Below are 9,071 nucleotides of genomic sequence, written 5' to 3' on the forward strand. Positions count from 1 at the left end.
AAAAAAAAAAAAAAAATGCAAAAAAATAGGTGGGCATGGTGATGTGTGCCTGTAGTCTCAGCTAGTCGGGAAGCTCTGCTGCCCACTCACTGCTTAATCAGGGCGGGGTACTTAGCCCTTCTCTGCCTCAGTTTCCTCATCTGTAATATGAGAATGCTAATGATATTCTCTACCTCATGTGGTTGTAAATGTTCAGGAAGTTAGCACCCATAACCAAAACAACCAAAGAAAAATAAATACACTGGATTTTATCAAAACCTGTAAAATTTTATACATCAAAGGGCACTATTAAGAAAGTAAAAAGAAAACTCATAGAAAGGGGGAAAATATTTACAAATTATATATCTGGTAAGAGTTTTTTTCCACCAGACATCCTCTGAAACTGTTAAGAGTTTAATATCCTCAATTTATAAAGAACTCTTACAACTCAGCAATGAAAACACAAACAACTCGATTTAAAAATGGGCAAAGGGTCAGATGCAGTGGCTGTCTCCTGTAATCCCAGCACTTTGGGAGGCTGAGGCAGGTGGATAACTTGAGGCCAGGAGTTCGAGATCAGCCTGGCCAACATGGTGAAACACTGTCTCTACTAAAAAGACAAAAATTGGCTGGATGTGATGGTGCACACCTGTAATCCCAGGTACTCGAGACTGTAAGGCATAAGTATTGCTTGGACCTGGGAGGTGGAGGTTGCAGTGAGCCAAGATCATGCCCTGTACTCCAGCCTGGGCAACAGAGCAAAACTCCGTCTCCAAAAATAAATAAAAATAGGCAAATAATTTTAACAGACGTTTCTCTAAATAAAATATACAAGTGACTAAGAAGCACATGAAAGATGCTCAACACCATTAGCCATTAAGAAAATGGAAATCAAAACTATGAGATTACTGCCCCCAAACCCACCAGGATGGTTGTAATAAAAATGATAATAATAACAAGTGTTGGTGAATATGTGGAGAAATCAAAACCCTTATACACTGCTGGTAGGGGTGCAAAATGGTGCAGCTGCTGTGGAAAACAGTCATGAGTTCCCAAAAACGTTAAACCTAGTGTCACTGTATGATCCAGCAACTCCACTCCTAGGAATATGCCTAAGAGAATTAAAGATGTGTAGTCATATAAAAACTTGTGCACGAATGTTCATAGCAGCATTATTCATAATAGCCACAAAGTGGAAACAGCTCAATGCCCATCAGTTGATGAATGGATGTAGAAAGTAAAAAGTTCGTCTTCAAAGTTTCCCTTCTTGTTAAAGAATAATAATAAATTTAAAAAATAATAGTCTCTTTTAAAGACTAACTTTCTTCAAAGCCTTCTGGCTTTTCGTTAGTAACTCTTTGTTAAGCCCTATCCTACGTAGCTGTTAGGTATAAAGGAATAAGTACATTCTATGTCCTTGTACTTTAACCAAGATACTTATGTTATTACTTTTCTAAGCCCTTTCGCAAGCAACTTCCTCTCCCTTCCTTATTTGGACTTCCTCTTTTCCTTTGTTCTCCATTGCCTTACCTATTTAGAAAGTTTTAAGTCGTTAGCCAATCACGTTTTAGTTTAGATTGTAAGGTTCAACCAACAGAGACCAGACACATCAGTAAGGACCCAATGCATAAAGAATAAATATGCCTATCTTTCCTTTGTTCATTGTACTCTCATGGCAAGACTGTCAACAAGGAGTACCCTTTCTTCAGAAAGTAAAATTGCCTTGCTGAGAGATCCTTGTCTCAGTGCTGATTTTTCTTTGCGGCACCTAGCATGTTTCCAACAATTGATAAATAAAATATGGCATCTTCATACAATAAAATATTATTTTGCAATGAAATGAATACATGAAAACATTATGCTAAGTGAAAAAAACAGACACAAAGGACCACATACTGTATGATTTCATGTATAGGAAATGTCCAGAATCGGCAAATTCATAGAGACAGAAAGTAGATGAGTTGTTTCCAGGGATTAGCAGGTAGGGAAGAATGGGGAGTGACTAGTGGGTACAGGGTTTCTTTCAGGATGATGGAAGTGTTCTGGAATTTAACAGTGGTAATGGTTGCATGATCTTGTGAACATACTAAAAAAACCCCACTGAATTGTATCCTTAAAATGGTGAATTTTATGTTACAAAAAAATTTTTATATGAATTATCTCAATTTTATTAAAAAAGTAATTACTACACATAAAATTCTTAGAAGGCTATGCAGGCCATGATAAGCCTTCAGTATGGTGAGTTATCATTTAGTTTATAAATGACACTGAATTTATGGGTTGGTCCAGATCCCCAGAAGGGAAACATAAAAGGAACATCATCTTTAGAAATTGAATTTGCATAATTAATATACATTAAAGTATTTATTTGCATGTAGTTTCATCTCTCATTTATTTCATACTCAGTCTTGATTTTACATGCTTTACATATGGGCATACATAATATATCAGCATTTATTTGTGTATTGTTTTTACATTTTATTTTCAGGATCACTTCTGATTTTTTGAGGTGTGTCCAAGGCTAAAATGGCATTTGTTTTTGAAACCTCAATTGGATTGAGTATGACTGCCCTGTAGCTCAGAGAATATACTTATGGTCGGGCCTCTGAAACAGCAGGATGCTCATTGACCTTGGGCTGAAAGCCTGAGATGGAGGCTGAGCTCTGTTGCTTACAAGCTATGTGACCTAGGACACGACTAAAGTTGTCAGATTTAGCAAAGAAAAATACAGACACACAGTTACATTTGAATTTCAGATAAACAATGAATATATTTTTTGTGTAAGCACATCCCAAATATTATATGGGACATACTTAAATTTAAAAATATTTGTTTTATCTGAAATTAAAATTTAATTTTTCTGTAAGAGTTTTCGAGGGAATCATATGTAATTCTCTTTGTGAGAATTACATACGATTCCCTCGAAAACTCTGCTGCCCTTCCCCATTTTTGTCATGGAAGAAACTGACTTGGAGAGGTTAAGTAACTTAGCCCAAGGTGATCCAGCTAGAAAATTATTAGGCTGGGATTTGAAGTTGGGTGTCTCAACTGTAGCATGCTCTGCCGCTGGGACTCGAGACAGATAGGCAGTGACCTACTTAATGATAGCCTGGGAGCCATGAGCTAACTTGGTAAAAACAGCAGCTTTCATGGACTGAGACGGACTTCTGAATAGGAGTTAGAGAATTAGATCTGAAAGTGTTTCTATGACCCTGTCTGTGTTAGTTTCCTGTTTCTGCCCTAACGAATGACCAGATATTTAGTGGCTTAACACGAATTTATCTTGCAGCCTCTGGAGGTCAGAAGTCTGAAATGGTCCAGGTGCCAGCAGAGCTGTGTTCCTTGTGGAGGCTCTAGGGGAGAATCTGCCTCTTGCCTTTTCCAGCTTCTCAAGGCTGCGGCATGTCTTGGCTCAGGGCCACACACTCTGACCTCTGCTTCCATTAGCACATCTCCCTCTCTGACTCTGACCCTTCTGCGGCCCTCTTGTAACGACCCTTGTGATAACATGGGGCCCACCGGATAATCCCGGATCATCTCTGAATCTCAGGATCCTTAATCACATCTGCAAAATCCTTTTTGCCTTGTAAGGTAACATATTTACAGCTTCCGGCGATTAGGAGGTGGACATCTGTGGTGGAGCCGTTATTCTGCCTGTTACATTGACAGAGAGATGATCTGGTTGACTTGAGTGTCCCAGGCCTTAACTATAATCCCTTTCATCTGTATCATTTTCACACACATTCTTTTTCCACCTTGCATCCAACCTGGAAAGCAGATGAAGGCTGTGCTGAGCCCATTCTGTAAGGGAGGAAGATGAAACTCAGAGGGGAGGCATCGTGCTGGGTGACACAGCCTAAAAGAGACTCGGGCCCAGGGCTTTTGATTCAGCATCTGCCCCCGCAGCTCCCAGCCCTGCATCACTAGAGCAGTATTGTCACTGGCGGAGCAGGACCATTCCTCAGCTACCCCACAATTTAGGAAGAAGTCCCCAAGGTGAGGTAGCTCCCTCAGCCCTGAATCTGCCCTCAGAAAGAGGCTGTCTGCCCAGAACGAGGAAGGAGGGGTGCAGGCAGAGAACCGTGTTTTTGGTGGAGGTCTACGGGACAGAGCCCAGAACTCATTGTCCATCCATCTTGGGCGTGACCTCCCCAGCAGCCCAGGCCGACTGGACCTGCGCAGGAACTCCTGCATGCCCGGAGGGAGCCCTGGTTCTTAGAGCTGTCTTCCTATAGCAGTCTTCTTAGGAGCATGTCACCATGGTTTGTGGTTCTGCCCCGGGGTGCTGCTGCATGGGAGGAGCCAGCTCTCTCCCTGCCCTGCAGATCATGGAAGGCAGTGACCATGAGCCCACTGACGGTCCTGCAGGCTCCCCCAACCCATCCATTAGGATGGCCCACATATGCCAGCCAGGAATGGGGACACAGCCATGAATCTGACAGGCAAGGCTCCTGCACCCCAGCACTTGTGCTCTTTAGATCCCACAGAAGTGTATGTGTAAGGGTTCTGAGGATGACAAAGAGGATGAGGCAACAGAAGGCGCCGGGGACCATGTGAGACAGGCACTGTCCCCACTCTACCACTCTATTTTTGTTTCTTTGGGTTTTTTTGAAACAGGGTCTCACCCTGTCACTCGGTCTGATGTAGCGGTGTGATCATAGCTTACCCAGCCTTCATCTCCTGGGCTCCAAGCAATCCCCCTGCCTCAGCCTCCTGAGTAACTAGGACTCCAGGCACACGCCACCACCACACCCAGCTAATTATTTTTATTTTTAGTAGAGACAGGATCTCACTGTGTGGCTCAGGCTGGTCTCAAACTCCTGGGCTCAAGCAAACCTTCTGCTTTGCCCTTCCAAAGTGCTGGGATTACAGGTATGAGTCACCACGCCTAGTCCACTCTCCCCACTCTAAAGCCCCAGTGCGGGCAAAGTTGTGAAACAAACACATATTTTACTCCAAAGCCTCTGAAAATCCCCCCTTGTGTCCTTCCTAAGAAGGGTCTCAAGTCTGTGTCATTCCTGAAGCTGAAGTCAGTCCATTCTGGGAGCCGAGTCCAGCTGCGTCCTGTGTTTGAGGCTAAGAAGAACGAAAGATTTCTGCTGCGTGTGAGCTGAGCGAGATTGTAGTAAGGAGGGGAGTGATATGATGCGTCGTTTAAGGGGTGTGGCTGCCAGATGTGAGCAAGTGAGGGCAGATGTGGGGGACAGGAGCCAGCTATGTGTGGGGTAGCCAGACCTGGTAGGGGGGCACAATGGAAACAATAGGGGAGCAGGCCAGGTGGGTGTGCAGAAGTGAGGCACAGTGGCAGGATGAACCGGGAGGGGTCCAGATGTGAGGGCTGGAGAACAGATGACCCCCAGCCTCAGTCTTGAGGAGGGTGGCTGTGCTTGGGGAATGGATGATGCAGGCAGTGGAGGAAATGCGATTTCTATTTAGGGAGGCTGTTGAGGAGGAGCTGACGACATGCCCAGCACCTGGATGGGTGGAAATAAACAGACATGAAGCAATCATTTATGCCGTGTCCTCTGTCAACCTAGCCACCACCTCCTCCTCCCTGGGCTCCAGGAAGTTGCTCAGAGTTGTGGCGCTGGGAGGAGACTGCGGGAGCTATGCTGGGGAGGCGATGCTGTCATCTGAGCTTGCGCTTTACACGCTCTGGGCTTTTTTTTTTTTTTTTTTGAGTCAGAGTCATGCCCTTCACCCTAGGCTGGAGTGCAGTGGCACAATCACAGCTCACCACAGCCTCAACTTCCCAGGCTCAAGCAATCCATCTACCTCACTCTCCTGAGTAGCTAGGACCACAAATGCGTGACATCACACCTGGGTAAGTTTTAGAATTTTTTTATTGTAGGGACAGGGTCTTACTATGTTGACGAGGCTGGTCTCAGACTCCTGGGCTCACGTGATCCTCCCGCCTCAGCCTCCCGAAGTGTTGGGATTACAGGCACAAGGTACCATGCCCAGCTCCCTCCAGGCCTTTGTACTTTCTCATCTGGAGTACCTGCCCCCCTTAACTACCCACTGAACTCTTAATTTAGTGGCCCACCTCATGCCACCTCCTCTAAGAAGGCTACCCTCATACCCAGTCTGTGGTTCCTAAATTGCAGCTAATCACAACCTCCTGAGTTCACACATCAGAGTTGGAAATCTACTTTCAAATGATCTGACCTCATCCTACCCCCACCCAGGAGCACATGAATGAGCTTCAGGGAATCCCTGGAATTGAATGCGAAGTCATGTGCAAAATCAAATGTGCAGATGACTGGATAAACAAAATACAACATACTCGTAAAATGAAATATTATTCAGCCATGAAAGGGAATGGAGTCACTGACAGGTGTTAAGTGAAAAAAAAAAACAGATAGAAAAGGCCAAGTACTGTATGATTCCACTATGTGAAGTATGAAGAATAGGCAAATCAATAAAGAGAAAGGAGCTTAGCAACTGCCAGGGGATGGGGGTCGGGGCTGGGGAATGACTGCCTCTGGATATATGGTTTCCTTCGGGGCTGATGAAAACATTCTGGATGTAGATAGTGGTGATGGTGGCACAACATTGCGTATGTACTAAATGTCACTAAATTGAATATGTTAAAATGGTGACTTTTATGTTATGTGTATTTTACTACAGTTAAGAAAAAAGTCAAGCCAAGCGCAGTGGCTCATGCCTGTAATTCCAGCACTTTGGGAGGCTGAGGTGGGTGGATTACAAGGTCAGGAGTTTTAGACCAGCCTGGCCAATATGGTGAAACCCTGTCTCTACTAAAAATACAAAAAAATTAGCCAGGTGTGGTGACACACGCCTGTAATCCCAGCTGCTTGGGAGGCTGAGGCAGGAGAATTGCTTGAACCCGGGAGGCAGAGGTTGCAGTGAGCTGAGATTGCGCCACTGCACTCTAGCCTGGGTGACAGAGAGAGACTCTGTCTTGCGGAAAAAAAAAAAAAAAAAAAAAAAAAAAAAAAAAAAAAAGGAAAGGAAAAAAGAAAGTCAAATGCACATTTCCCAGGAGAAAACTCCCAGGTTTGATTGGATTCTCAAACGGCAAAGCAGCTCTGATCTGGTCCAGACTCCTTCATGATGCAGATGGTGATACTGGGATACAGAGAGGGGTGAGACCTGTCCAAGGTCACTGAGGGGCTGGCAGCAGAGCCCAGCCAGGTTGCATGACTGCCTGACCACATACTCTCCCACCTGCTTCTTCCCTTGTCCTCTGATCTCCACTGAACCTTCCCTGCACAATCCCCAAGGCTCCGTACTGCTCCCAGCCATGCTACCCACCAGCTGTGTAACTTCCCAAAGTTAAAAGACCTTCCTCCTAAAACCGGGTGCATGGATTAGAGTTTCATGAGCATTTGTCTTTTGCTCTAGAGTAGACTCTGAGCTCCTAGAAGGCAGGAGGAAATGTTTCTTATTTTCCTCTACATCTTACAGAGCTTCTGACAGCCACAGAGGTGAGCCATTCCTGTCTCCCTTCAAGAACCTGCTCTTCACGGGCGAGGAGGGCAGTTAGCTGACAGCTTCTAACAAACATTCCCTGCCCAGAGGACATGCTGGGTTGGCCAAGACTTTGTTAGATCTGCAGCACGGTCTGAGGCTCTCCCAGCCCTGTCCTGCTTCCTCCCCTTCACTGGCCTTGCCACTACCCCATCTCCCCACAATAAACCTCTTGCGCTCCTATGTTCATCTCAGTGCTTGCTTCCTGGAGGACCCACATGGTACATGGTACAGCACCTAGCCTGCTGGATCATAAGTGCTCAGTCGTGAAGTAAACAGAACTGGGGATCCTCTAGAGGGAGAGGGAAGCCAGTGCCTGGGCCTCAGAGAGCAGAAGAGGGGCTGTCCATGGAGGATGCCTCAGTCATAAGGAGAGCAAGTTCCCCCGGGGTGGGGCCTAACACAGAGGAACACACAGGGAGCTCAGGGATTCACCAATCCTGCTGGCATCCTCTCTAGCTCCTCTGCTGTCTGGGGCAGCTGTTGCAAACTCAGCAGTGGTCCAGGAGACAGGGTCCACAGAGCCCTGGCCTTGGACTTTTGAAAACCAGGTTTAATTTGTGCTTCCCACTAGTCAGATGACTTTCCACCCTTCTCTCCAGAGCTCAGTTCCTCTAACTGTAAAATGGGTACATAATGTGTCCCTTCCCTTCAACCCTAGCATGATTTTGAGAATTGACTGAGAAGATACTAGTTTATGGAGGGCACCCTATTGGGTAATTTACAATGCACAGTCAGGCCAGGTGAGGTGGCTCATGCTTGTAATCCCAACACTCTGAGAGGCCAAGGTGGGAGGATCACTTGAGCCCAGTAGTTCAAGACCTGGGCAACACAGCAAGACCCTGTTTCTACAAAAAATTTAAAAATTAGCTGGGTGCAGTGGCACATGCCTGTAGTCCCAGCTACCTGGAAGGCTGAGGCAGGAGGATCATTTGAGCTGAGGAGTTTGAAGCTGCAGTGAGCTATGATTGTGCCATTGCACTTCAACCTGGGCAATAGAATGAGACACTCTAAGAAAAATAAATACATACATACTCATTTAACCCTTGCAGTGGCTTTGTGAGGGCAGCATTATAACCTCCATTTTATGCATGTATGATATAAATGGATGGATGGATGAGATGAGGGTCTCACTTTGTTGCCCAGGCTGGAGTGCAGTGGTGCAATCAGAGCTCACTGCAGCCTGGACCTCCTGGGCTCAAGCAATCTTCCTCCCTCAGCCTCCCAAGGAGCTAAGACTACAGGTGTGGGCCACCAAAGCCAGCTAATTAAAAAAAAAAAAAAATTGTTTAGGCCAGGCATGGTGGCTCACGCCTGTAATCCCAGCACTTTGGGAAGCCAAGGCAGGTGGATCATGAGGTCAGGAGTTCGAAACCAGCCTGCCCAACATGGTGAACCCCATGTCTACTAAAAATATAAAAATTAGCAGGGCGTGGTAGCGCAGGCCTGTAATCCCAGCTACTGGGGAGGCTGAAGCAGGTGAATCGCCTGAACCCAAGAGGTGGAGGTTGCAGTGAGCTGAAACCGCACCTCTGCAATCCAGCCTGGGCAACAGACAGAGACTCCATCTCAGATTTTTTTTTTTTTTTTTTTTTTTT

Source organism: Cebus imitator, unplaced genomic scaffold (genome assembly GCF_001604975.1).
Source record: "Cebus imitator isolate Cc_AM_T3 unplaced genomic scaffold, Cebus_imitator-1.0 Scaffold123, whole genome shotgun sequence".
Taxonomy (NCBI): Eukaryota; Metazoa; Chordata; class Mammalia; order Primates; family Cebidae; genus Cebus; species Cebus imitator.